At 48.6% G+C, this 27,787-nt stretch overlaps 1 pseudogene; it reads right to left on the bottom strand.

The window, feature by feature from the left end:
- The window catches only part of LOC141083700 (tripartite motif-containing protein 14-like), a 46,099-nt pseudogene extending 18,915 nt beyond the window's left edge, over positions 1-27,184 (bottom strand).
- Positions 27,185-27,787: the final 603 nt, after the last annotated feature.

Raw genomic sequence — 27,787 nt, 5'->3', positions numbered from 1 at the left:
ACGCGGGTGTACCCAGGCAGGTGGGAGGAATGGTGCCCCACGGAGCTGCTTGGTATTCCCCGAGGTGAAGGGGTACGTTCCAGTGATGAGCAGACTGGTGTAGAGTCCGCGGGGCTCACGCCAAATCTTTAATGCCGCCCCCTCCTGGTCGTGTGGAGGTGACCAACGAGTTGTTGTTCCTCCATATCCGGACCCCTCTCCTCCTGGTGTGAGCAGCAGGTGTGCTGAGGGGGGAGTAGGGACAAATCTCAACCCTCGCCATTAACCAACCCTGGGAGGCGTAGACCTCATGGTAAAGAGGGTTGGAGGGTGGTGTCCCATGGTGAATAGCGGGGGTGTGAGTGTGGTGACACAGGGGGACGCCTCTGCTGTCTAGTTCAGAATGAGTTCACCAATTATGACAAACAAATGTGTGCAATGAACGTTCAGGTCCGGACCTGTGTGTGAACGAGCATGTATGGGTGCCACCAAAAAACATCTTGTGGAAGTGTGTTGTGGAGCCTGATCAGCTCATAACAAACACACACATACATAAACTCGTTCCCCAGGTCGGCGCAGTGGAGATGAGTGGTGCCTCCAAAATGAACTTTATTGCCAATACCATCTGTGTGTTTGTCATAAACCTGAATTCAGGTAGTGGTGGAGGGAACTCAGGATCTGGGCGTCCCCGCTGTAGGTGTTTCCCTAATGAGGGGTGGTCTTGAGGGTCCAGAGGCCCCTCATTAAGGAGGGGGTACTGTCATGATCTGAAGTAGATCTGACAGTTTTAAATTGCACAGGGTGAACTTTTTTTTACTTTGGCAAGTGCCAAGTGACTTGACTGTCCCCGGTGGTGGTTAGTGGTATCACACTTTAGGTTTAATGTGCACGTAATTATGAATCAGGTGTGGGGCTCTATAAGTGAGTCTCAGGGTGTGCAATCACTGCTGGTGATATTGATTGATTGATTCATTCTGAGTTTGTGAAGCCTGGGTGAACATGGAGCTGAAGAGGAGTCCTGCGCAGTCAGCCAGAGGAGACGAGTGGCAGCTAATGGTGTCTGCAGGAATTGCTGGCATGGCGTGGAGGAGTCGCAGTTTATGGTGTCGGCAGGAAGTGCGTGCATGGCTTTGTGGAGTGGCGACTATGGAGAGAGTTGCACTCGGCATGCTCGACTTGGTGGCCAAGAGCTGGACTCAAGCATGCTTAGAATTTTGGCAGAGGCTGACTCATCCTTGGGACTTTGTTATTGGACTGCTGCAGCGGGAGATGGACTCTGCTCCAAGGCTGCACTATGGTGTAGGATCCAGGATGGTGATGGATCCGGGTGGAGGAGAAGACGCATGCAGGTGGTGGGGATCTGTTGCAGGAGCATAAGCACAGAGCCTAAAGCTAAGTGGTGTTTCCCCTGTACTGTCTTCTTTCCTCATGTGTGTTGTTAGTGCAGTGGTGGGATTAGTCTCCGCACCGACCAATTCCCAGTGAGGGTTTAGGGTCAGGGCGAGCAAGGGTTTAAGGTTCGCGTGCGGCGACAGGTGCGAAGCCTGTATAGGGAACGTAAGGAGTGCAGGGACACTGGCTCAGGGGAGCCAGTTAAATAATAAGGGGAACCTGGGAAACATTAACAATGGTGGGCCCTGCGATAGGGAAAGGGGACGTGGAGACCTCCTAAGCTCCCCTGAGCCAGTGTCCCTGCACTCCTTACGTTCCCTATGATTCAGAATGAATCAATCAATCAATATCACCAGCAGTGATTGCACACCCTGAGACTCACTTATAGAGCCCCACACCTGATTCATAATTACGTGCACATTAAACCTAAGGTGCGATACCACTAACCACCACCGGGGACAGTCAAGTCACTTGGCACTTGCCAAAGTAAAAAAAGTTCACCCTGTGCAATTTAAAACTGACAGATCCACTTCAGATCATGACAGAAGTGTGCTGGGAGGCGGGTGGAGTTTAATTGGCACCAAAAGAGCGCGAAGAGTTTAGGATTTAGTGAGTCTGACAGAGTCAGTGGAAGAGTGAAGATCCCCTGAGTGGGATGGATGAAGGAAGTGCTGCAGCCAACCTCAGTGACCTGAGTCCGCTGGCACAGGAAAGGGAAATTGATGGAAAGCCTGACTCTCTCCATAAGAATGAAGGATTAGTACGGAACGTAAGGAGAGGAGGACTAAGGATTAGGGTTAGAGCAGAACCCTTCCCAAGCTCACAGCGCAAGGCCGTGGTCCGGTCCCCGAGGTTGTATGGATACTAATGGTCCTGCAGCAGACACCGGAGGAATAGAAGTTGTCACAACTTTATTCCCACACAAGACTTGGGGGCACAACAGCAACGTGAGTGAGCCGGGACTAGATAGCAAGGAGTCCCCGAAGCAGGCTACAGCTGTCTGCCGTACAAGTAGAGTTCATAGGAACATCTGACAGGAGGAGCTCCAGTGTAACTCAGTACTGTGAGTACTTCACTATAGGCGCAAAAGGGAGACGTTCAGAAAAGGCACATATGTTGGCGGAGCATTGGAAAGGAGTACTTCATCTTGCCTGGAAGTTGGCTGAGCTCCTGACCCGGAGGACATGGCACGGATGCGGGCACCTGTACCTGCAACAGACTGAGTAAAGCTTTGGAACTACATGCCCTGGTGTCCTCCGCTTATTCCTGCGCCAACACACCCAGCACTGCTACATCCTTGTGCCTAGCACTGCACCATCCACGTCTCTCCCCGATCTCTTCATCTACACTGCCCTGGGACTACAGCCCTGCCTGTGGGGGGGCTACACCATCATTGCTGCACCACACCATCTGTCCCTGAGGATCTGTCTGCAGCGTCAGATTAACATCTTCATTGCCGAATACCACAGGTGGCGTCACGAGTCATTCACTCATAAACTTTATTCCATCACTCAACATTCCCCTTTTACAATGGACGCCCAGGGCCACGGACCGGGTCACAGCTACCGTGACATCTCCCATTGAAACCAACAGACCCGGCTCCGAGTACCCCGCGGCCCTGGCAGGCGACCCACATGCCCGTGGGACGACCTCTCATTGGAGGTCGGGGGTCACATGTGCAGGTCCTGTTCCTGCTCGGATTGGTCCACTACTGGGAAGGTCCCAGAAGAACGCCGCTATAAAAGAGTCGCATGGCCGCTCAGCCATGCGCTAGTATAGACTCATATGCTTATGGTGTGTATGTTGATGGATGCATATATCTGGTGACTGACTCATTAGAAACTCCTACCCTTGGTTGTGTCTGTTGTTAGGGTTTTGTGGTAGAGTCAGCGCCTGTCAGTGGCTAGGCTTCATGCCACAGTGCTTCCAGGTCAGTACCTCACTTAGCGCCATATTGTGCCATCCAGCACAAGGCACATAAGTACCGCATCTACTGCAGCGCCTGTCAGAGCAGCGCCGTGTGCACTTCGGTAGTGTTATAGTGCGCTTTCCAGTCATAAGTCTGGGCTGGTTAGTGGCGTCTGCCAGTGCGGCACTGTATGCACTTTAATGCGGTACTAACTATCTAGTCCTCCCTGGCACCGCAGCCACGGCGCCGAATGCTGGTGAGTCTAGAAGGATTCCGACCCTGTATCTTGGTACAGAGTCCTGTGACTTTACACCAGCGCTCACATCGCCGAGCTCTGTGAGCATAACAGGCTTCGGCATCTTTATTCAGCGGTAGTGCGGCTCTGTGAGGCAATAGAGTCTGCCTTGTTCACACCGGGTGACGTTAACTCACGTGTGTTCACTTATTATACCGCCATATAGTGTCTGCCATTACCGAGCAGCAGTTACCATCTCTATGCACGGTGGACCCCGGGCTGCGAGCGCACCAAAATACCTGCTATATTATTTGGTGCGTTCTGCCAGCCCCTAACACCAAGAACCTTATCTAGATGTCTGGTGAGCACTTTGAACCCCCAAGTGCTTCACAGAAGTTTATGACGTAGAGCCATAAAAAATAAAAAATCATATTTTTATCCACAAAAATGATATTTTTTCCCCCAACTTTTTATTTTCCCAAGGGTAACAGGAGAAATTGGAACCCAAAATTTGTTGTGCAATTTGTCCTGAATAGGCTGAAATCCCATATGTGGGGGTAAACCACTGTTTGGGCGCATGGCAGAGCTTGGAAGGGAAGGAGCACCATTTGACTTTTTGAACGCAGAATTGGCTGGAATTGAGATCAGACGCCATGTTGCGTTTGGAGAGCCCCCGATGTGCCCAAACAGTGGAAACTCCCCAATTCTAACTTCAACCCTAACCCCAACACACCCCTAACCCTAAGGGTGTGTGCACACGTTGCGGATTCTGCTCCGATTCCGCAGCGGATTTGGCCTTGCAGTTTCTGCTGCGTTGTACAGTATCTTTATATTCAATGGCAAACGCAGTGCACATGCTGCAGATTTTTCCGCACGGATTTGCTGTGGTTTTAAATCTGCAGCATGTCACTTCTTTGTGCGGAATCCGCAGTGGTTTGACACCTGCTCCATTACCAGGTGTCAAAATGCAGAGGAAAACCGCAGACTAATCCGCACTAAATCCGAAGGTAAAACGCAGGTCATTTGACCTGCGGATTTAGCCAAATCTGTGCTGAAAAATCCTCATCAGAATCCGCATCATGTGCACACAGCCTTACCCTAGCCCTAAGCCTAATGGGAAAATGGAAATAAATACATTTTTTTTATATTATTATTTTTCCCTAACTAAGGGGGTGATAACGGGGGGTTTGATTTACTATTTATGGCGGTTTTTATGTTTGGCGGCTGTCGCACGCTAAAAGACTCTTTTTATTGTAAAAAAAAGTTTTTGCATCACCACATATTGAGAGCTATAATTTTTCCATATTTTGACCCACCGAGTCATGTGAGGTCTTATTTTTGCGGGACGAGTTGACATTTTTATTGGTACCATTTTCTGGCACGCGACATTTTTTGATCGCTTTTTATTCCGATTTTTGGGAACGCGGAATGAACAAAAACCAGCATTTCATGAATTTCTTTTGGGGGGGGCGTTTACACCGTTCCACGTGTGGTAAAACTGATAAAGCGGTTTTATTCTTCGGATCAGTACGGTTACAGCGATACCTCATTTATGTTTTTTTATGTTTTGGCGCTTTTATGCAATGAAAACAATTTTATATAAAAATAATTATTTTTGCATCGCTTTATTCTGCGAGCTATAACTTTTTTATTTTTTGGGTGATGACGCTGTATGGCAGCTCGTTTTTTGCGGGACAAGATGACGTTTTCAGCGGTACCATGGAAATTAATATGCGTCTTTTTAATCTCGTGTTATTGCACTTTTTGTTCAGCGGTATGATGATAAAGCATTGCTTTTTGCTTAGTTTTTTTTTTTTTGATGGGTTTAACTAAAGGGGTCAGCTAGTGGGACAGTTTTATAGGGCGGGTTGTTATGGTCGCGGCAATACTAAATATGTGCATTTTTATAGCTTTTTTCTTTTATTTACAAAAAAAGAATTTATTGGGGAATTATTATTTTTTGTTTAATTTATTCGGGGATTTTTTTTATAAATTAGGTTTACAAGTGTTTTTTTTTCTTTTACTTTATTACATTGTCCCGGGGGGGGGGGACATCACTATCTAGTGTCAGATCGCTGATCTTACACTTCACACAGTGCTGTGTCAGATCAGCGATCTGACAGGCGCTGCTGCAGGCTTCCCTCGTGCCTGCTCTCAGCAAGCTCTGTGGAATCCACCTCTCTGCAGGCCCCCGAAGGCCCCCTGCAGCCATATTGGATCCGGTGGCCTGGAGAGAGGAGACCGTCGTAGCGACGCAGCACATCGCGTCGCTCCGGGGGTCGCAGGGAAGCACAGAGGGAGCCCCCTCCCTGCGCGCTACTCTCCTATGCCCCCGGTACACTGCGATCATGTTTGATCGCAGTGTGCCAGGGGATAATGTGCCGGAGGCGGTCCGTGACCGCCCCTGACACATAGTGCCGGGTGTCAGCTGTGATAATCAGCTGACACCCGGCTGCAATCAGCGGCGCTCCCCCCGTGAGCGCCGCTGATCGCGCTGGACGTATTATTCCGTCATTGGGACTTAGGTCCCAGGTCACATAGACAGAACAGTACGTCCAATGTAGGAAAGGGGTTGAAAGCTTTTCTTTTAATAGACTGTGATCAGATCATCAGTCGCTCAGCCTCCTGTATTTCACCTTTATTGTAGTAGTTGTGTATTCCCTGCTCTACTTATTGAACAATTCTGAAATACATTAATGTGTTAATTATTATGCATATGTATTTTTTTGGAAAAAAAATGCTGTAAAGAAATTTTTTTTATTAAGATAGAAATATTAATAAGATAACCTGTCACCATGAAATTGCAGTCCAATTTGTAGGCTCCATGTAAGGCCCCCTTCCTATCTCTGTGTTAGGGCAGAGACACACTGCCGTATTTTTCGTCCGAGAATCGGATTGTAAAACTTGCACTGGCTGTCTGCTCTCCTGACCTGAGCTTGACAGCTGCATAGTAATAAATCACGCTGTCATGCTCAGGTCAGGAGAGGTGCCGGCCAGTCCGTTCAGTGCGATGAGATTATCGCAGGAGAAATACACAAGTGTGACTCTGCCCTTACACTTACACCCGCATACCCATTGTAATCTATGGGGCCGCGCCCATGCCTGTGTGCTCGCATGAGCCATGTGTCCAAGTGACCTACACATAGACCTGTCCGTTTTTTTTTCCGGCAGGATGGATGTCAATACGTCCCGCACACGTACACACGGATGACAAAGAAAGTGTGACGTCTGTGTGACACTTTCCCGGAATAAAATGCAAAATAGAAAGTACAGATGTTTAGATGATAAAGATGTGCAAAGGTAGAGGTAGATATGGGGTAGATAGATGGCTAGATAGATATCCCTGAGATATATAATTAGTAGAGATGAGTGAATATTTCAATGTTCAGTTCGGATTACGATTACCAATTTTGCAATATTCGCCAAATTATTAGTCTAATATTCGTCAAACATAGCCAAACGCCATTAGAGTCAGTAGGATGCAAAAACAAACACAGACCAAACACCTTCAAATGGGCCCAAAAGCTGACAAAACACATCAAATTAGGGGCAGACACCAAGGAAGTGGCCTCAATTGACCCACAAGACAAATTTTAGAATGGCACGGCAGTAATCAGACATGTATGAGTTATTAGGGTCTGCGCCAGGATTTACAGTTTTGAATTGAACTTCAAATTAAGACGAGGTGGGTGAGGGATTGGTGTAGGCCTGATGTGCTGGGAACCCTGATACCACATGCAGAAGTTCAATCTGCTTTCATGCTCCGCCACACTCAGGTGGCACAAATATCAGTTTCGTAGACTACTATTAGAGGCAGACACCACCAAAGTGGCATCAATTTCTATACAGTAGAACTCAGGCCCGGATTGGCAATATAACCAACCGGGCATTTTCCCGCTGGGCCGCTGTCACGTGGGCCGCGGGCGGCAGCGCCCGAACATCTGGCCACTTGCCAGCTGCTGCGGCCACTGTGGCTCCTGCCGCCGGCCCTCTGCGGGCACGGCGGTGATAGATTCAAGTTCCTCCCGCACTGCAGGGAGATAAGCCGCCACGCCCCCCCACGCACCCCATCCTCGCCGTAGCATGAGACCCCCTCCCCCCCGCAGCCACTCACAGCGTCGCACTCGCTTGCCTGCTCGCTCTGTTCGCAGGACCTGTGATGAGATCACAGGAGGGGAGGAGTCAGGGGGTCACATGATCAGGAGCCTTTGTCCAGACCCCCGATCATATCACCCCTGACTCCGCCCCTCCTGTGACCTCATCACAGGTCCTGTGCGCTCAGCCTTGCCTCTACCGTCTGCAAGACTCTGCTTTGCTGTTGTCATGGTGCTGGTTGAGGTAAGTATGTGTGGGGTCAGGATTTACAGTGTGGATGTAGCAGAGCTGTGTGTGTACGAGGTGTACGGAGCGGAGCTGTGTGTACGAGGTGTACGGAGCGGAGCTGTGTGTGTACGAGGTGTACGGAGCGGAGCCGTGTGTGTACGAGGTGTACGGAGCGGAGCCGTGTGTGTACGAGGTGTACGGAGCGGAGCCGTGTGTACGAGGTGTACGGAGCGGAGCCGTGTGTACGAGGTGTACGGAGCGGAGCCGTGTGTACGAGGTGTACGGAGCGGAGCCGTGTGTACGAGGTGTACGGAGCGGAGCCGTGTGTACGAGGTGTACGGAGTGGAGCCGTGTGTACGAGGTGTACGGAGCGGAGCCGTGTGTGTACGAGGTGTACGGAGAGGAGCCGCGTGTGTACGAGGTGTACGGAGAGGAGCCGTGTGTGTACGAGGTGTACGGAGAGGACCGCGTGTGTACGAGGTGTACGGAGAGGAGCCGCGCGTGTACGAGGTGTACGGAGAGGAGCCGCGCGTGTGTGAGGTGTACGGAGAGGAGCCGCGTGTGTACGAGGTGTACGGAGAGGAGCCGTGTGTGTACGAGGTGGAGCCGTGTGTGTATGAGGTGTACGGAGAGGAGCCGTGTGTGTATGAGGTGTACGGAGAGGAGCCGTGTGTGTACGAGGTGTACGGAGAGGAGCCGCGCGTGTACGAGGTGTACGGAGAGGAGCCGCGTGTGTACGAGGTGTACGGAGAGGAGCCGCGCGTGTGCGAGGTGTACGGAGAGGAGCCGCGTGTGTACGAGGTGTACGGAGAGGAGCCGTGTGTGTACGAGGTGGAGCCGTGTGTGTATGAGGTGTACGGAGAGGAGCCGTGTGTGTATGAGGTGTACGGAGAGGAGCCGTGTGTGTACGAGGTGGAGCCGCGCGTGTATGAGGTGTACGGAGAGGAGCCGTGTGTGTACGAGGTGGAGCCGTGTGTGTATGAGGTGTACGGAGAGGAGCCGTGTGTGTATGAGGTGTACGGAGAGGAGCCGTGTGTGTATGAGGTGTACGGAGAGGAGCCGCGCGTGTACGAGGTGTACGGAGAGGAGCCGCGCGTGTACGAGGTGTACGGAGAGGAGCCGCGTGTGTACGAGGTGTACGGAGAGGAGCCGCGCGTGTGCGAGGTGTACGGAGAGGAGCCGCGTGTGTACGAGGTGTACGGAGAGGAGCCGTGTGTGTACGAGGTGGAGCCGTGTGTGTATGAGGTGTACGGAGAGGAGCCGTGTGTGTATGAGGTGTACGGAGAGGAGCCGTGTGTGTACGAGGTGGAGCCGCGCGTGTATGAGGTGTACGGAGAGGAGCCGCGCGTGTACAAGGTGTACGGAGAGGAGCCGCGCGTGTACGAGGTGTACAGAGAGGAGCCGCGCGTGTACGAGGTGTACGGAGAGGAGCCGCGCGTGTACAAGGTGGACGGAGTGGAACCGTGTATGTATGGAGTGGAGCCATATGTGTACGGGATGTACGGAGCGGAGCCAAGTGTGTACAAAGCATACGAAGCGGGCTTTTCCCACGGACACAGCAGTACACGGCGGAGCCCCGAGGAGCATTTTAAAACACACACATGACGTTCCACCTGAAGTGATGTGCTGGAAGCTGACCGGAAATGAGATAATTTCTTGAGGAGATTGTGACGGAACCAGGAATGCTTCAGATCCATCACCGTGTCCTCCTCCGACAGCGCAGACAGCAGGATCGCCTTGGAATCGGGGATGCCGGCCATGTGAGCGGATCATGATAGGTCCTGCATCGGGAGGCTCAGGTGGGCACTACAATGGGAGCCGGGCTGCTATAGTATCTTTGTAGAATCTTTCTTTATTTCTTTCTCTTTTTCTTTCTTTCTCTGTTCTTTCATTCTCTCTCTGTTCTTTCTTTCTCTCTCTAATCTTTCTTTTTTCTCTCTCTGTTCTTTCTTCCCCTCTTTCTTTCTTTTTCTTTCCTCTCTTTCTCTCTGTTCTTTCTTTCTTTTCTTTACTTCTTTCTTTCTCTCTCTGTTCTTTCTCTGTCTCTCACTGTTCTTTCTTTGTCTCTCACTGTTCTTTCTTTCTTTCCCCTTTCTTTCTCGCTCTCTCTGTTTTCTTTTTTCTCTCTCTCTGTTTTCTCTCTTCCTTAGTGCCAGTCAGTGTGCCCATAATGCCAGCCACTGTGCCCTCAGTACCAGTCAGTGTGATCAGCAGTGCTAAATGGGTGCGATTAGGTGTGGACATGGGTGTGACTAGTTGTGAAATGGGTGTGGTTGGGCGTGGCCAAAATTTGCAGTGGAGCGCTGCGCGCGCCGCAGTCTTTGTCCGTCTTTCCCTTCTTCAAAAGTTGGGAGGTATGATAGGGGCGGCTATGACCAGGGGGTCTGGTTTCCCAATAGAGAGCAGTTCTGCCAGGAATTCTGTAATCATGCATACAAAAGGGGACAGAGATTTGGGAGGAGTACTGTACCTAAAAGCAATAAATAGGACTGAGCTGAAATACTGGGCACAGCTCTGACTACATGTTATATAGTCGTGTTAATCTCCTCTCACTTCTTGTAAACTACAACTGTACAAAGATATTATATAGTCACCATGTGACTAGTGGGCCTGTGTAACTTCAAATGCCAGGGCTGAATTTTAGGGCCAGTCCGGCCCTGGTAGAACTAGTACAATGGGGATCGACACCTCTTCCACTACAGCCAACTCAGCAGATGGATACTGTAAAAGGCAAGGTGGTGGAACCACTGTGACATAACCCATGGAAAGCCTGGAGGGGCGTAACTAGGTGGCCTACCAAATCCGACCTATGGTGACATGTTTCTATTCTATTTTTCCTCTCCTGGTTTTGGCTTGCAAATACTGAGGTAAAAAAAAAGTGACCAAATACTGAACATGTGAATGTGGCCTCATAGAATGACACTAGGAATCAGTATTATATTCTGTAATGTAATGTGACAGCGCCACCTAGTGTGGAATCTGACCATTAGGATTTTGTGACTTGTCAGAGTATTTTCTGTGCTGCCATATGTAGAGACATGTAAAGTTGAATTGTTCTAACTGAGGTTGTCTTCCAATAATGGCAACCACTCAAGAAAGCCATGTTAAACTGGCATTGACCCCTACATATACTAGAAGGCAGGGGTCACATTAGCAAATCACATCCGATGCGAGAGCTGTAAAACACCCTCGGTCCTGGAGGGTTATTAATGGGGAAGGTTCAGTAACAGGTACCCGGCCATGTTTTTCTAATTCTGACCTTTTTTAGGGTCCATACTGGTCGGATGTGCTGCAGCCGTGTGGTTTGTAATTGCAGAATTTGCAGCATAATGACCGTGGGTTTGATGCAGATTTAATTTCTCTCTAAGAGTTCCGTTACACTTAGCGATGCACCAGCGATCCCGATTAGCGATATGACGCGGTCAGGATCGCTGGTGTATCGCTAAGTGGTCGCTAGTCAGCTGCCACACAGGCAGATCTCACCAGCGACATCGCAGGGGACGGGGTCGCTACTTACCTGTCAGACGCGGCGATCCTGACGTCCTCCGTCCGCATCCATGTGTCGCTCATCGCCCCAGCAGGAAGCCCAGCAGGAAGTGGCTGACGAAAAACGGCCCAGGACGTTCACGCGCGATCAGCGATAATCAGCGGGGGAGCCGGTCGGAGGTAAGTATCAGACATAGCGATATCGCTAGCAATATTGCTTAGTGTAACAGCCCCTTAAGACCGGGGTCACACTTGCCTGTGCAATGCAAGACACTCGTGCAAGTCTCTCGCATCAATACCCGGCACCGGAGTGTGTGGCTGCATGTATTTCTATGCAGCCGCACACTATGGTCCGAGTGCCGGCGTCAGTGCTGGATGTTGGTGCGAGAGACTCGTGCAAGTTTCTCGCATCACACTCGCAAGTCTGACCCCGGCCTAATCAGTGGTAAAAATCCACAACATAACCTGACGGAATGAAGAACTAAAATCCACACGACAAGTCATGTTATGTGCGGATTATCTGTGACTTTTTTTCTACATTGTTTAAGATTACTGTACTTGTTTTTTATTATGTACACCCCTCCTCACATGTAAAGCGCCATGGAATAAATGGCGCTATAATAATAAATAATACCAACATTGTGTGGATGAAATTCCTTAACCGCTTCGTGCACCCAGACATCACCGTCCACATCACGGTCACAGGGTGTATGTAAGAAGCTATAGGCCGAGGTTCAACGGAGACTGCGATTTATACTATATACTGCAATACTGCAGTTAACCCCTTAAGCCCCAAGGGTGGTTTGCACTTTCATGACCGGGCCAATTTTTACAATTCTGACCACTGTCCCTTTATGAGGTAATAACTCTGGAACGCTTCCATGGATCCCGGTGATTCTGACATTGTTTTCTCGTGACATATTGTCCTTCATGTTAGTGGTAAAATTTCATTCAAATAACTTGCATTTATTTGTGAAAAAAACGGTAATTTGGTGAAAATTTTGAAAATTTTGCAATTTTCCAACTTTGAATTTTTATGCCCTTAAATCACAGAGATACGGCACACAAAAAACTGAATAAGTAACATTTCCCACATGTTTACTTTACATCAGCACAATTTTGAAACCAAAATTTTTTTTTGTTAGGAAGTTATAAGGGTTAAAAGTTGACCAGCGATTTCTCATTTTTGCAACACCATTTTATTTTTACGGACCACATCACATTTGAAGCCACTTTGAGGGGTCTATATTATAGAAAATACCCAAAAGTGACACCATTCTAAAAAGTGCACCCCTTAAGGTGCTCAAAACCACATTCAAGAAGTTTATTAACCCTTTAGGTGCGTCACAGGAATTTTTTGAATATTTAAAAAAAAATGAACATTTAACTTTTTTTCACTAAAAAAATACTTCAGGTTCAATTTTTTTAATTTACCAAGGGTAACAGGAGAAATTGGACTGCAAAAGTTATTGTGTAATTTGTCCTGAGTACGCTGATACCTGATATGTGGGAGGGAACCACTGTTTCGGCGCATGGCAGACCTCAGCAGGGAAAGAGCGCCATTTTACTTTTTCAATGCAAAATTGGCTGGAATTCAGATCGGATGCCAAGTCGTGTTTGGAGAGTCCCTGATGTACCTAAACAGTGGAAACCCCCCCAAGTGACCCCATTTTGGAAACTAGACCCCCAAGGAACTTATCTAGATATGTGGTGAGAACTTTGAACCCACAAGGGCTTCACAGAAGTTTATAACGTACAGCGGTACAATTAAAAAATCATATTTTTTCCACAAAAATGATCTTTTCACCCCCAATTTTTATTTTTCCAAGGGTAATAGGTCCCTAAATGTTATTGTGCAATTTGTCCTGAGTACACTGATACCCCATATGTGGGTGTAAATGACTATTTGGGCGCATGGCAGAGCTCGAAAGGGAAGCAGCACTATTTGACATTTTTGGCTGGAATTGAGATCGGACACCATGTCGCGTTTGGAAAGCCCCTGATGTACCAAAACAGTAGAAACCCCCAACAAATGACACCATTTTGGAAACTAGACCCCCCAAGGAACTTATCTAGATGTATGGTGAGAACTTTGAACCCACAAGGGCTTCACAGAAGTTTATAACATACAGCCGTACAATTAAAAAATCATATTTTTTCCACAAAAATGATCTTTTCACCCTCAATTCTTATTTTTCCAAGGGTAACAGGACCCTAAAAGATATTGTGCAATTTGTCCTGAGTGCGCTGATACCCCACATGTGGGGGTAAACCACTATTTGGGCGCATGGCAGAGCTCGGAAGGGAAGCAGCGCCATTTGACGTTTTTGGCTGGAATTGAGATCGGACACCATGTCGCGTTTGGAAAGCCCCTGATGTACCAAAACAGTAGAAACCCCCCATAAATGACACCATTTTGGAAACTAGACCCCCCAAGGAACTTATCTAGATGTGTGGTGAGCACTTTGAACCCCCCAGTGCTTCACAGAAGTTTATAACGCCCGTGCATGAAAATACAAAAATAGTATTTTTTCCACAAACATGATCTTTTAGTCACCAATTTTTTCATTTTCCCAAGGGTACAAGGAGAAATTAGACCCCAAAAGTTGTTGTCCAATTTGTCCTGAGTACGCTGATACCTCATATGTGGGAGAAAACTACTGTATGGGCACATGTCGGGGCTCGGAAGGGAAGTAGTGACGCTTTGGAATGCAGACTTTGATGGATTCGTCTGCAGGTGTCATGTGCGTTTGGAGAGCCCCTGACAGGGCCGGACTGGGACTAAAATTCAGCCCTGGCATTTGAAGTTACACAGGCCCACTAGTCACATGGTGACTATATAATATCTTTGTACAGTTGTAGTTTACAAGAAGTGAGAGGAGATTAACACGACTATATAACATGTAGTCAGAGCTGTGCCCAGTATTTCAGCTCAGTCCTATTTATTGCTTTTAGGTACAGTACTCCTCCCAAATCTCTGTCCCCTTTTGTATGCATGATTACAGAATTCCTGGCAGAACTGCTCTCTATTGGGCAACCAGACCCCCTGGTCATAGCCGCCCCTATCATACCTCCCAACTTTCAAAGAAGGGAAAGACGGATAAAGACTGTAAATTTTGGCCACGCCCAACCACACCCATTTCACAACTAGTCACACCCATGTCCACACCTAATCGCACCCATTTAGCACTGCTGATCACACTGACTGGTACTGAGGGCACAGTGGCTGGCATTATGGGCACACTGACTGGCACTAAGGAAGAGAGAAAACAGAGAGAGAGAAAAAAGAAAACAGAGAGAGCGAGAAAGAAAGGGGAAAGAAAGAAAGAACAGTGAGAGACAAAGAAAGAACAGTGAGAGACAGAGAAAGAACAGAGAGAGAAAGAAAGAGGGGAAAGAAAGAAAGAACAGAGAGAGACAGAGAGAACAGAGAGAGAAAGAAAGAAGTAAAGAAAAGAAAGAAAGAACAGAGAGAAAGAGAGGAAAGAAAAAGAAAATAAGAGGGGAAGAAAGAACAGAGAGAAAAAAGAAAGATTAGAGAGAGAAAGAAAGAACAGAGAGAGAATGAAAGAACAGAGAAAGAAAGAAAAAGAAAGAAAGATTCTACAAAGATACTATAGCAGCCCGGCTCCCATTGTAATGCCCACCTGAGCCTCCCGGTGCAGGACCTATCATGATCCGCTCACATGGCCGGCATCCCCGATTCCAAGGCGATCCTGCTGTCTGCGCTGTCGGAGGAGGACACGGTGATGGATCTGAAGCATTCCTGGTTCCGTCACAATCTCCTCAAGAAATTATCTCATTTCCGGTCAGCTTCCAGCACATCACTTCAGGTGGAACGTCATGTGTGTGTTTTAAAATGCTCCTCGGGGCTCCGCCGTGTACTGCTGTGTCCGTGGGAAAAGCACGCTTCGTATGCTTTGTACACACTTGGCTTCGCTCCGTACATCCCGTACACATATGGCTCCACTCCATACACACACGGTTCCACTCCGTCCACCTTGTACACGCGTGGCTCCTCTCCGTACACCTCGTACACGCGCGGCTCCGCTCTGTACACCTCGTACACGCGCGGCTCTGCTCTGTACACCTCGTACACGCGCGGCTCCGCTCTGTACACCTCGTACACGCGCGGCTCCTCTCCGTACACCTCATACACACACGGCTTCTCTCCGTACACCTCATACACGCGCGGCTCCACCTCGTACACACACACGGCTCCGCTCCGTACACCTCATACACACGGCTCCTCTCCGTACACCTCGTACACACGCGGCTCCACCTCATACACACACACGGCTCCGCTCCGTACACCTCATACACACGGCTCCTCTCCGTACACCTCGTACACACACGGCTTTGCTCCGTACACCTCGTACACACACGGCTCCGCTCCGTACACCTCGTACACACGGCTCCTCTCCGTACACCTCGTACACACGGCTCTGATCCGTACACCTCGTACACACACAGCTCTGCTACATCCACACTGTAAATCCTGACCCCACACATACTTACCTCAACCAGCACCATGACAACAGCAAAGCAGAGTCTTGCAGACGGTAGAGGCAAGGCTGAGCGCACAGGACCTGTGATGAGGTCACAGGAGGGGCGGAGTCAGGGGTGATACGATCGGGGGTCTGGACAAAGGCTCCTGATCATGTGACCCCCTGACTCCTCCCCTCCTGTGACCTCATCACAGGTCCTGCGAACAGAGCGAGCAGGCAAGCGAGTGCGACGCTGTGAGTGGCTGCGGGGGGGAGGGGGTCTCATGCTACGGCGAGGATGGGGTGTGTGGGGGGCGTGGCGGCTTATCTCCTTGCAGTGCGGGAGGAACTTGAATCTATCGCCGCCATGCCCGCAGAGGGCCGGCGGCAGGAGCCACAGTGGCCGCAGCAGCTGGCAAGCGGCCAGAAGTTCGGGCGCTGCCGCCCGCGGCCCACATGACAGCGGCCCAGCGGTAAAATGCCCGGTTGGTTATATTGCCAATCCGGGCCTGGCCCCTGATGCACCTAAACTATTGAAACTCCCCACAAGTGACCCCATTTTGGAAACTAGACCCCCCACAGAACTTATCTAGATGTGTGGTGAGCACTTTGAACCCCCAAGTGCTTCACAGAAGTTTATAACGCCTGGGCGTGAAAATAAAAAAATAATTTTTTTCCACAAAAATGATATTTTTGCCCCCAATTTTTTATTTTCCTAAGGGTAACAGGAATACCCTATATGTGGGGGTAAACACTGTTTTGGCGCATGGCAGAGCTTGGAAGGGAAGGAGCACCATTTGACTTTTTCAACGCAGAATTGGCAGGAATTGAGATCAGACACCATGTTGCATTTGGAGAGCACCTGATGTGCCCAAACAGTGGAAACCCCCAATTATAACTCCAACCTTAACCCCAACACACCCCTAACCCTAATCTCAGCCCTAACCCTAGCTTTAACCCTAGCCCTAACCCTAGCCCTAACCCTAGCCCTAATGAGAAAATGAAAATAAATACTTTTTTTTAATTTTATTATTTTTCCCTAACTAAGGGGGTGATAACGGGGGGTTTGATTTACTATTTATGGCGGTTTTTATGTTTGGCAGCTGTCGCACGCTAAAAGACGCTTTTTATTGTAAAAATAGTTTTTGCATCACCACATATTGAGAGCTATAATTTTTCCGTATTTTGACCCACCGAGTCATGTGAGGTCTTATTCTTTGCGGGACAAGTTGACGTTTTTATCGGTACCATTTTTGGGCACGTGACATTTTTTGATCGCTTTTTATTCCGATTTTTGGGACACAGAATGAACAAAAACCAGCGTTTCATGAATTTCTTTTGGGTGGGTGCGTTTACACCGTTCCACGTGCGGTAAAATTTATAAGGCGGTTTTATTCTTCGGGTCAGTACGGTTACAGCGATACCTCATTTAGGTCGTTTTTTTATGTTTTGTCGTTTTTTTGCAATGAAATCAATTTTATATAAAAAATAATTATTTTTGCATCGCTTTATTCTCCGAGCTATAACTTTTTTATTTTTTTGCGGATGATGCTGTATGGTGGCTCGTTTTTTGCGGGACAAGATGACGTTTTCAGCGGTACCATGGATATTTATATGCGTCTTTTTGATCGCGTGTTATTGCACTTTTTGTTCGGTGGTATGATAATAAATCATTATTTTTTGCTTCGTTTTTTATTTTTATTTTTTAAGGGGTTTGCTAAAGGGGTTAACTAATGGGACAGTTTTATAGGGCGGGTCGCTACGGACGCGGCGATACCAAATATGTGTACTTTTATTGTTTTTTTTATTTTCAAAAAATGAATTTATTGATTTATTGGGGAATATTTTTTTTTTTTACTAATTTATTTAGCGATTTTTTTTAAATTATTTTTACACTTTTTTTTTTTTTTTTTTTACTTTATTACATAGTCCCAGGTGGGACATCACTGTCCTGTGACAGATCGCTGATCTGTCACATCATAGATCACTGTGACAGATCAGCAATCTGTCACAGGCAGTTCTGCAGACTTCCTCATGTGTGCGCTTTGCAGGCAGTGAGGAAGTCAGCTCCCTACAGGCCCCCGAAGGCCCCCGTCGCCATCTTGGATCCGGGGGCCTGTAGGGAAAGAGCCCTCCGCAGCAGCGCTGCACATTGCGCTGCCGTGGGGGGCTCAGGGAAGCACGGAGGGAGCCCCCTCCCTGCCGATGCTTCCCTTTAACTCCCGGTACACCGCGATCGTGTTTGATCGCGGTGTACAAGGGGTTAACGTGTCGGGGGCGGTCCGTGACCGCCCCTGACACATTGTGCCGGGTGTCAGCTGTGATAATCAGCTGACACCCGGCCGCGATCAGCGGCCCTCACCACGTGGGCGCCGCTGATCGCATTAGACGTACTATCCCGTCCTTGGGAATTAAGTCCCAGGGCACATGGACGGGATAGTACGTCTAATGGCAGAAAGGGGTTAAAGTTCCCAAAGAGGAGTAAAAAATATGCTAAAAAATAAACAAAATCTTTCTAAAAATATTAAAAAAAAATGTGAAACTTTAAAGTTAAATCACCCCCTATTTCTAGATTTAAACTAAAACATTTAAAAAGTAGTAACAATAAACATAATTGGAATCACCAAACCTATGAAAGTCTGATCAAAATCTCAAATTATTTAAATCATACATTAATAGCAACAAGAAAACACATTTCACTACACTTCAAAATGGAAAAAATTTATTGTTTTTGTTTTCAGTCCCTGCAGTTTCGCAAAAATGCAATAAAAAGTGATCAATCTACTGTATGCGCCCCAAATTTGTATTAATAAAATCATAACCAAAAAAACAAACAGTCACACAACTCTGTGGAAGGGAACATCTCCGCACTCCGACTGACCTGGAGAATACTGTTGCCAGGTCATTTTTACTGCATATGAAAACTAGAGTTGAGCGAAACGGGTCGAAAAATTTCAAAAGTCGCCGACTTTTGGCAAAGTCGGGTTTCATGAAACGAAACCCGACCCTAGGATGAGGTCGGCCACGAGGTCGGCGACTTACGCGCCAAAGTCGCGTTTCAAAAGTTTGTTTTGCGCTCTTTTTCAGCCAATCAGGATCCACGGACACTGTGGGCAACGTGATGACATAGGCAGGGGTCACCACCATCTTTCAGAAGGGCATGCAAGTGATTGGCTTGCTTTGGTGGGCGTCACAGGGGGTATAAAAGGGCGTGCACGCCGACCGCCATCTTACTTCTGCCAATCTCAGTATAGGGAGAGGTTGCTGCTGATTCTGTAGGGAGAGCGTTAGGCAGGGAAGAAGAAAAAAAAACTGCTTCTGCTGCTAGCGATTTGGCCTGCACAACACACCAGTCACTGTGTGTGCAAGGGGAGGCTATATAGTGGTGTATCAGTGGTGTTGGTTGTTGGGCTGCCTTCTAAGGCTTCCTGACATTCCTGCATTGCTGTTTACCCACTGCTCCGCAAACTGCTTTTTTAAAAGCAATCCCAACTTTTTTTTTTTGTCCTGCTGAGGTACTGAGCGTGCATTTTTTCACACCATACAGCGGTGTACGCTCCTCACACAGTACCGTGTAACGGCTGTTATCACAGCCACAGTGAAGCTATCTGTGTCACTCTGTGAGAATAAAACGAGGACATGTTCCGTTCTTACAGTCCTGCACTCTAGGGAGATTCCTATTCTGCCCAATTCTACATACACCTTGTAGTTTGTGATACACTAGCCAATTTCTGCCTGTGACATAGCGCTGTAATATTCAGTGGGCCTCACACAATCCATAAGTGTCCAGTGTCCACAAGTGTGTGCAGAAATTCAAAATCTCCCTTATCCTCTAGTCACTTTGGTCACAGCTGTGCCATCGAGCCTGTCACATAGCGCTCAGATATTCAGTGGGCCTCACACAATCCAAAAGTGTCCAGTGTCCACAAGTGTGTGCAGAAATTCAAAATCTCCCTTATCCTCTAGTCACTTTGGTCACTGCTGTGCCATCGAGCCTGTCACATAGCGCTCAGATATCAGTGGGCCTCACACAATCCATAAGTGTCCAGTGTCCACAAGTGTGTGCAGAAATTCAAAATCTCCCTTATCCTCTAGTCACTTTGGTCACTGCTGTGCCATCGAGCCTGTCACATAGCGCTCAGATATTCATTGGGCCTCACACAATCCAAAAGTGTCCAGTGTCCACAAGTGTGTGCAGAAATTCAAAATCTCCCCTGTCCTATAGACACCTTGTACCTTGTTTTACATTACTATATAGTTTGTTGGATTTTGTCTACATTTCTACCAAAAATGAGGAAGGCTGGTGGAAGAGGCCGTGGAATTGGGCGGGGGTTGGCAGCTGGTAATGATGGTGTTGGAGGTGGATCTGATGGTAGTGGCAAGAGCAAAATAGGATCGAATGCAGGAGGTGTTGAGGCTGCGTCATCGTCTGGCTACATAAGGCCTCGAACGCTTAGTTTTCTAGGAGTTGGCAAACCGCTTTTAAAGCCAGAGCATCAGGAAAAAGTTTTGTCTTACATTGCTGACTCAGCCTCCAGCTCTATCGCCTCCTCTTCTTCAGTTGTAAAAAGTAAAAGCACTGAGTCGTCATTGGAGGCTCATGTTCATGAACCACACCTTTCCTTGTATCCTTCACCCCAACCAAGATTGAAGGATGATGCAGGCCATACTACTGATTACTCCATGGAGCTGTTTTCACATACCATGCCTGGATTATCAAGTGAAATGGTGAATTACCCAGGCCAAGATGAATCTGACATGGAGTGCACTGATGCACAGCCGCTGATGGATGATTCTGCTGGTACATTCGCCCAGAGCACTACATTGTCCTCGCAGTATACAGAGCCAGATTCTGACCCTGATGAGACTCAGGTGCCCCTTCCCACACACTATACCACCATACACGGTGACACAGAGGAAGGTGCACATGACATTGAAGAGGAGGTGATGGATGACCCAGTTGTTGACCCAGATTGGCATCCATTGGGGGAAGAGGGTGCTGCTTCCAATAGCTCAGATGAGGAGCATCCACAGCAGACATCGACATCGCAACAGCTGTTATCTGGCAGGCCCGGAGCACTCCAAAGACAGGTTCCAAAAATCAAAAGAGTTGCTGGACAGCTTGTCCAGAGGGTCAAAACATCACAGCGTGCTAGGCCGCAAAATGTCTGCCAAAGTAGGAAGAGTGCAGTGTGGCACTTTTTTGAACAAAATCCTCATGATCAGGCCAAGGTTATCTGTAAGAAGTGCGCAAAGACCTTTAGCCGAGGGAAAAATCTGAAAAATTTGAATACCAGTTGCATGCTTAGACATTTAACCAGCATGCACTTGCAAGCGTGGACACGACACCAAACCTCAAGTGCCACATGTGCAACTGATCACAACGAAGGTAGTCAGCAACGCTACATTGTTTCCCCCACTGTAAGCCCACCGGTTAGCACAGCAGCAAATGTTGAGGTGTCGTTGCAAGGCCACAGCAGTCAGGGAATCCCACTGTTATATCAACGAAAGACTGATTCTAGGCCATCAGAAAGAACACCACTTCCATCACCATCATCAACCCTCTCTCAGTCCGCCCTGTCCACCGCTACTTCCACCATATGCAGCTCTCAAGTCCAGCTCACCCAGACACTATGAGTAGGTCAAGAAAGTACTCAGTCTCTCATCCGCATACACTGGGTTTGAACGCCCACATTGCCAAACTAATCTCGTTTGAGATGATGCCCTTTCAGTTGGTGGAAAGCGCAGCTTTCCGCGAACTCATGGCCTATGCAGTACCACGCTATGACCTACCCAGTCGCCACTTCTTCTCTCGCAAAGCCATCCCAGCCCTCCACCATCATGTGAAAGACCGCATTGTCCATGCACTCAAGCAGTCAGTGAGCGGAAAGGTGCACCTCACAACTGATGCATGGTCCAGTCGGCATGGCCAGGGCCGTTACGTGTCCATCACTGCGCACTGGGTTAATGTGGTGGATGCAGGGTCCACAGGGGACAGTGGTGGTGGGACAGTGCTGCCTAGCCCACGGTATAGGAAACAGTTGGCTGTAGGCGTTCGACCCTCCTTCTCCTCCTCCTCCTCCTCCAGAAGCGAAAGCTCGTCCACAGAGCGCAGTCATACGAGCACTCCATCTGCAGCTGCCACTGTTGCACACGAGGTGTCCCCCTATCGAGCAGCTATTGGAAAGCGTCAGCAGGCAGTGTTGCAGATGATGTGTTTGGGCGACAGACACACCGCCGAGGTGCTGGCCGAGTACTTTCAGCGACAAACTGAGTCATGGCTGGGCAGTGTACATCTTGAGGCAGGCAAGGTAGTTAGTGATAACGGGCGTAATTTTGTGGCAGCCATAGCCCTTTCAAAACTCAGCCACATACCTTGCTTGGCTCACACCTTGAACCTGGTGGTGCAGTGCTTCCTCAAAAATTATCCGGAGTTAACAGCCCTGCTCCAGAAGGTGCGAAGACTGTGCGCGCACATCCGCCGGTCGCCTGTACACTCCGTTCGTATGCAGAAGCTGCAGCGATTGCTCCACCTTCCCAACCACCGCCTCATTATCGACATTGCAACAAGGTGGAACTCCACCCTGCACATGGTGGAGCGGCTGTGCGAGCAGAGGCAGGCCATAATGCATTTGTGGGAGGATACACGGCCAGGCACTTTGAGAGCAGACATGGAGTTGACCGGTGTGCAGTGGTCGAAGCTGAAAGACCTCTGTAAAGTCCTTCAGTGTTTTGAGGAATGCACACAGCTGATAAGCGCAGACGACGCCATCCTAAGCATGAGCATCCCACTTATGCGTCTGCTCATGCAAACTTTGACGCACCTTAAGGAGCAGGCTTCTGCAGCCAATGTTGATGAGGAGGAAGAGGAGGAGGGAATCCTTGATGACATTCAGCCATTGTCTGCTCAGGGACCTCTCCTGGACGAGGTAGAGGAAGAAGAGGAGGAGGAGGAGGATGATGGGGATGATTACTTAGGGGAGGAGGATGCATCTCGTGGGGCAAGTGAAAATGTTGGCGTGGCAAGGTCTGGTACAGGGTTTGTACGTGACTGGAGGGATGTGGATTTGCCAGAAAGTGCTCCTCCACCCAGCACTCGCAGTGCATCATTGACACCGGGAACATTGGCCCACATGTCAGATTATGCCTTGCAGATCCTAAAAAGGGACCCCCGCATTGCCAAAATGATGAACGATGACGACTACTGGTTGGCCAGCATCCTGGATCCACGCTATAAAGGCAAATTACAAAACATCATGCCACAGGAGAACCTTGACCTAATATTGGCTAATAAACAAGCAACTCTGGTAAATCGGTTGCTTGAGGCATTCCCAGCACACAGCAGCGGTGATGGTTCTCACACGAGCCGTATGGGCCGGGGGCAGCTTGGCAGAGGTGTTCGTGGTGCACACAGCAGAAGTGGCGTTGGAGACAGGGGTTTCATGACAATGTTGTGGACTGATTTTTCAAGTACCGCTCACACAACTGGTAATACTGCATCGATGGAAAGTGACAGGAGACAGCAGTTGTCAACTATGGTTACAAACTAAACGCTAAACTGGACACCTGGCCTGAATTGGCACAATATGCCTTACAGGAGCTCGCTTGCCCAGCTGCAAGTGTGCTATCGGAAAGAGTCTTCAGTGCAGCTGGATCAATCCTGACAGAAAAAAGGACCCGTCTGTCAACCCAAAATGTGGATGATCTAACCTTCATTAAAATGAACCACGCATGGGTTTCCAAGGATTTTGTCCCACCTTCCCCTGATGACACATAGGGTGACAGAAAAATGGCTTGCTTTGGTCCACCTCTTCCTGGTACTTCACCTATTTCACCTTTTGCATCAGCTGAATGTCCAACATCAACATATGCCACTTTCTAAAACTCCCTAACTGTGCTGCCTCCCCCCATGGCCGGGGTCACCACCTAGCGCACGACACCGTGCGAGTGCCGTTGCCCTGGACAGGTGGGTAGGCCGACTCTTGGGCACGGGCACTGGCACAGGGTCCCTCATAGTGCAATCAAGTGTCTCTGACGGTGGTGGTGCACACCCGCCGTCAGACACACCGCCGTACTATAAGGGGCCCAGTGCCAGTACCGACGCCCACGAGTGGGCCCCCCTTGCTTGGGCAGGGCCCCAGCATTTGCAATCTTTACCTCTCCCTGCTCCTCCGCTGTGTAGTCTGGGCCGTCAAATCCATACTGTGCCTGACACCGTTTGAGCCTGCCTCCTGATGTATAGACATATATTTTGAATGTGTACGCTATCCATACATGTTATCTGGGGATACGGTACCCTTTCTAACCTTTGTGCAATCACGTGCAATCCATACTGGGCCTAACACCGTCTGAGCCTGCTTCCTGATGTATAGACATATATTTTGAATGTGTACGCTATCCATACATGTTATCTGGGGATACGGTACCCTCTCTCACCTTTGTGCAATCACGTGCAATCCATACTGGGCCTAACACCGTCTGAGCCTGCCTCCTGATGTATAGACATATATTTTGAATGTGTACGCTATCCATACATGTTATCCGGGGAAACGGTACCCTTTCTAACCTTTGTGCAATCACGTGCAATCCATACTGGGCCTAACACCGTCTGAGCCTGCCTCCTGATGTATAGACATATATTTTGAATGTGTACGCTATCCATACATGTTATCTGGGGAAACGGTACCCTTTCTAACCTTTGTGCAATCACGTGCAATCCATACTGGGCCTAACACCGTCTGAGCCTGCCTCCTGATGTATAGACATATATTTTGAATGTGTACGCTATCCATACATGTTATCCGGGGATACGGTACCCTTTCTCACCTTTGTGCAATCACGTGCAAGCCATACTGGGCGTGAGAACGGCTGGCGAGCTGTTAAGCAAGCTACAGCACCTGTGGTTTGCACACGTAAGTTTTTCATTTTTTCAGGAATGACGGTTAGGCCTAATTCCGGAACTGCGGTTGACCTGCACTTACTGGGAAATCATTGTTCGCGGGTAATAATTGTAATCAGTGATCCCCATCACTAACGTTGTTCAGCGGGTTATCTGCACCTGTAAGCGACAAACGCTGGCCTTTTCAGTGTAGCGCACATGCAGCCACGGACATGTAAGGGCATGACACACCAGTTATTGGCCAATCTCATGTGCCAGAGCCTCACGTGTCCCTCTAGTAAGCCGGACTCGGACCGCGGGGCATGACGGAGTCTCGTTCGTTAACGGAATTAAGCTTGCAATGTGTGCATCTGTTCTGTAGCTGGCATGGTTGAGGTTTCCCAGGTGGAGTCGAATTTAACCGTAGGCTCCACTCCTGGTGGTGCCCTTCTGGACATTCCTTTAAGGTTCAGCTTTGCAACCATACTGCCCACGTAAAACAAACACTTTGCCTTCATGAACGCTGTTTGGAGGGTCATGACTCGTGGGAATAACGCCGCCCAATCAGTTAACCTGCTAGAGAGATCGTTCGTTGCTCCCAAGCATGACATCACACTCCCTAGGAAGAAGGTAATGCCACTGTGGCGACCGTACTCCTGGGGGCGACACAAGTGCACTGATGCCCAGCCACTGCTCGATGAATCTGCTGGTACATTGACCCAGACCACTACATTCCCCTCGCATGCTACACGGCCTGAATCTGACCCTGATGAAACTCAGGTTACCCTTCCCATATACAGTTCCATCTTACACGGTGACAAAGAGGAAGCTGCAGATGAAAGTGCAGGTTCGGCCCACCCGCCATCAGACACACCACCGTACTATCAGGGGCCCTGTGCTAGTGCCGTCGCCAACGAGTGGGCCCCCCCTGCTTGCCCAGGATCACAGCACTTGCAAAGTTGAAATACTGTGCAGTGAGATGGAAGATGGAGACGACGAGGAGTCCAGACAAGTACAGGGATTCCCTAGCGAGGAGACTTATTTGATTGTTTTCAATGTTGGGACAGCAATTTTTGGGGAGCACTATACTCTGGAGAATGATAGATGGGGCCCACCATACACTGGAACATTCCAAAGGTGGACATCAGACACTGGAGCAGCATTTACAGGGCCCATTATACACTAGAGCATTAGAAATGGGGCCCATTATGTTTGGAGCATTATTTGGGCCCATAAGACAGTGGAGCTTCATCCATGGGGACCAACATATACTGTAGCATTATGTGGAGCTCATCATATACTGTTTCAAACATTATATGGGACCAATGATTCTGTATGGAGAAATAGATGGGCCTCGTCATGAGATGTAAAAAGTGAAGTATTTTTCATTGTACTATACCGCTATTTCTCTGCCGTATTGGTGCATGATGAGTTGTGGTATGTGTTAAAGGGGCGCTCTTTCGCCCAGGGCACATGAAAACCTGCAGCCAGCCCTCCCCCCCCACAACTTTAGCCAAATAACCCCCATTTTTCAGTGCGTAACTTGTATTATGAAGTTAATTAAGGTTGACAAGCTTAAGTAAGAAGAATTGATGCTTTTGGCATTCAAATGGGCACTGTAGGTGTGTTTCCTGTCCTCCTCTCACTGCCGACTTTTATTCCCCATTGACTTACATTGGGTTTCGTGTTTCGGGACGACCCCGACTTTTCCCTATAATCGGACGATCTTGCTCGACCCGACTTTTGGAAAAGTCGGGTTTCACGAAACGAAACGCGACCCTAAAAAACCAAAAGTCGCTCAACTCTAGTGAAAACCATAAAACTGAAAACCATGAACCATGTAGGGGCTCGGAGAAGGCGGCAGTGAAGGTGTGTAAGTGTCTGATGGGGTCACACAGCTCATAAAAGGACAGCTGCCCGGCCTCATAATCCAGACAGATCCTGACCCCATCACTGGAGATGTCGTTAGGCACCTGGGTCTGTTTCCGGTCATGTATCACTAAATACTGATTATTATACCCCAGCCCTGAACATAAACACCATGACATGTTATTACTGTACATCCAATGTATGACTGGCGCCCCCTCCTGTCTATACTGGGGTAACACATCCCCACCCTCCACAATACAGGTCCACTGATCTCCACATCCCAGTAATGTCGTCCTGAGGTAAATCTCCTCCTGCTCATCACCTGATTATCCTGGAATCTCTCTGCTGTTTCTGGACGATTCTGTCTTATTCCTGTCCAGGTCGCAGTTTTCAGGTCATCTGATATAAGGAGATTATTACCAGCCGTGGTTACATCCAGTAATATGTCTGCAGGATCCAGCACACAGATCCCTCCTTTTCCTGAATCCATAACTTTAAACGGATCACCCATCTTGATTATTACATCACTGCCCTCATATTTTATACCTGATAAAGGCAAATCTTGTGCATGACTGGTTAGAGGTCGAGTATTAGGGGGTTGTGGCCTACCTTCTTCTGGTTTTGCAGGTGAGATGGTCTGTAGATATCTATTATATAAAGCTCAAGTGTGTGTATGTCCGGGATTGGCATCCGCACCGTCACAGCTACAGCCACAAAATTTGGCACAGTCACACGTCTGGACCCCGAGAGCGTCATAGGCTATGTTGTGAGGTGAAATTTTAACCCCGCGCGTTCCAATTCACCAAACAATTTTGCCCCTATCTACATACTGGGGAAAAAGTGTGTGCGTATCAAGCCCCTCCCCTCATTATGATGTCACAATGGTTGCCATGGCGACACTGATGTCATCATAGAGGATATGTATGATGGGTATATAGGCACGGGACTATGGGATGGAGGATGTGTGATGGGTATATGGGCACGGGACTATGGGATGGAGAATATGTATGATGGGTATATGGGCACGGGACTATGGGATGGAGGATGTGTATGATGGGTATATGGGCATGAGACTATGGGATGGAGGATGTGTATGATGGGTATATGGGCACGGGACTATGGGATGGAGGATGTATGATGGGTATATGGGCACGGGACTATGGGATGGAGAATATGTATGATGGGTATATGGGCATGGGACTATGGGATGGAGGATATGTATGATGGGT

This window comes from Dendrobates tinctorius, unplaced genomic scaffold, assembly GCF_039654945.1.
Source record: "Dendrobates tinctorius isolate UK_male_01 unplaced genomic scaffold, ASM3965494v1 ptg000020l, whole genome shotgun sequence".
Taxonomy (NCBI): domain Eukaryota; kingdom Metazoa; phylum Chordata; class Amphibia; order Anura; family Dendrobatidae; genus Dendrobates; species Dendrobates tinctorius.
Note: the sequence above shows the minus strand (reverse complement) of the source record. Positions and strands in the feature narration are given on the sequence as shown.